The sequence below is a fragment of the Cottoperca gobio genome, chromosome 14 (assembly GCF_900634415.1).
Source record: "Cottoperca gobio chromosome 14, fCotGob3.1, whole genome shotgun sequence".
Classification (NCBI taxonomy): Eukaryota; Metazoa; Chordata; class Actinopteri; order Perciformes; family Bovichtidae; genus Cottoperca; species Cottoperca gobio.
Window position 1 is genome coordinate 25,042,871 of NC_041368.1, and position 2,500 is coordinate 25,045,370.

At 41.2% G+C, this 2,500-nt stretch overlaps 1 protein-coding gene across 2 annotated transcripts in view; it reads right to left on the reverse strand.

Moving 5' to 3' along the window:
* Positions 1-2,500, reverse strand: part of ccdc90b (coiled-coil domain containing 90B) — an 8,727-nt gene that overhangs the window by 4,574 nt on the left and 1,653 nt on the right. The gene's annotated exons all lie outside the window — the stretch shown is intronic.

Consider the following 2,500-nt stretch of genomic DNA (forward strand, 5'->3'; position numbering starts at 1 on the left):
TACAGTGTAGTATTAGTACTGTGTTTACAGTGTAGTGTTAGTACTGTGTTTACAGTGTAGTATTAGTACTTTGTTTACAGTGTAGTATTAGTACTGTGTTTACAATGTAGTGTTAATACTTTGTTTACAGTGTAGTATTAGTACTGTGTTTACAATGTAGTGTTAATACTTTGTTTACAGTGTAGTATTAGTACTGTGTTTACAGTGTAGTATTAGTACTGTTTACAGTGTAGTATTAGTAGTGTGTTTACAGTGTAGTAGTATTAGTACTGTGTTTACAATGTAGTGTTAGTACTTTGTTTACAGTGTAGTATTAGTACTGTGTTTACAGTGTAGTATTAGTACTGTGTTTACAGTGTAGTATTAGTACTTTGTTTACAGTGTAGTATTAGTACTGTGTTTACAGTGTAGTATTCGTACTTTGTTTACAGTGTAGTATTAGTACTGTGTTTACAGTGTAGTATTAGTACTGTGTTTACAATGTAGTATTAGTACTGTGTTTACAGTGTAGTATTAGTACTGTGTTTAGTGTAGTATTAGTACTTTGTTTACAGTGTAGTATTAGTAATGTGTTTACAGTGTAGTATTAGTAGTATTAGTAATGTGTTTACAGTGTAGTATTAGTACTGTGTTTACAGTGTAGTATTAGTACTTTGTTTACAGTGTAGTATTAGTACTGTGTTTACAGTGTAGTATTAGTACTGTGTTTACAGTGTAGTATTAGTACTTTGTTTACAGTGTAGTATTAGTACTGTGTTTACAGTGTAGTATTAGTACTTTGTTTACAGTGTAGTATTAGTAATGTGTTTACAGTGTAGTATTAGTAATGTGTTTACAGTGTAGTATTAGTACTGTGTTTACAGTGTAGTATTAGTACTTTGTTTACAGTGTAGTATTAGTACTGTGTTTACAGTGTAGTATTAGTACTGTGTTTACAGTGTAGTATTAGTACTGTGTTTACAGTGTAGTATTAGTACTTTGTTTACAGTGTAGTATTAGTACTGTGTCTATAATCTATTTATCAATCTTATTTATTCCTGTATTATTTTCTTTAGACATTTATGTTAAATAAATAAATACAATTTAAATAAAAGGAAAACAATAACAATTAAAAGACATTAATGAGATAAAAACATAATAATAATAATAATAATACATTTTATTTGTAAAGCGCCTTTCAAAGCTAAAAGCAATCTCAAGGTGCTGCAATGCAGGACAACAACAACAACAACAACAACAACAGACATAAGATTTTTATGGATCGGCTTTTTTAAAGAAAGGTTTTTAGGCTCTTCTTGAAGGAGTCGGTGTCCTGTGGCGCCCTCAGGTGTTCTGGGAGGGGATTCCACAGGTGAGGAGCGGCTGAGCAGAAGGCCCGATCGCCCATGGTGCCGAGCTTGGTCCTGGGGGGGTGGAGCAAAGTTTCTTTAGAGGAGCGGAGGTTGCGTGTGGAGGTTTGTTGGCGGAGGAGTTCCTTGAGGTACGGAGGAGCATTTCCATGTATGCACTGATGGGTGAGGAGGGAGATGTTGTATTCGATCCTGAATGCGACAGGAAGCCAGTGGAGGGAGTGGAGAATGGGTGTGATGTGGTTATATTTTCACACCCTCATCAGGATCCTAGCGGCGCTGTTCTGGATATATTGGAGCTTCTGAAGGCTCCCGCTTGGAATCCCGATGATGAGAGCGTTGCAGTAGTCCAACCTTGAGGAGACAAAGGTGTGGACGAGTTGTTCAGCGTCTGACAGGGAGAGCGTGGGACGGAGCTCTGCTATGTTCCTGAGGTGGTAGAAGGAGGTCTTGCACAGATGTTTGATGTGGGTGTCAAAGGTCAGATGAGGGTCAAATCTTACACCCAGGTTGGTGACTGATGGTGATAGGGGGATATTTTGACCAGAACAGGTGATGTGGGTTATGGGGGAGGACTGGACCTGGTGTGGTGTGCCAACTAAAGTAGCCTCAAGGCAGGTGTTCAATGATGATGATGATGATGATGATGATGATGAAGATGTCGACAGTGGGGCTGCATGTGGCATCGGGTCGGTTTTTATATATAGCTGTGTGTCATCAGCGTAGCAATGGAATGGTATTCCATGCTGGCTGATGACACGGCCAAGGGGCAGAGTGTAGAGGGTGAACAGAGTGGGGCCAAGAACCGACCCTTGAGGGACACCACAGGTTACTGGGGGTATCTGGGAACTTGCACCTCCCAAGGATACATATTCTGTTCTTCCAGAGAGGTAGGACCGGAACCAACTCAGGGCGGAGTCAGAGAGTCCGATGGTGTAGCGGAGGCGCTGAAGGAGGATCTGATGGTCGACCGTGTCGAACGCTGCAGTCAGATCCAGGAGGATGAGGAGAGATGGGGAGCCAGCGTCAGCCGCCATCAGCAGGTCGTTTGTGACCCTGACCAGAGCTGTTTCGGTGCTGTGGGCGGAACGGAAACCAGACTGGAATTTCTCAAAGAGGCAGTTGGCTTTGAGATGGTCCTGAAGCTGGGC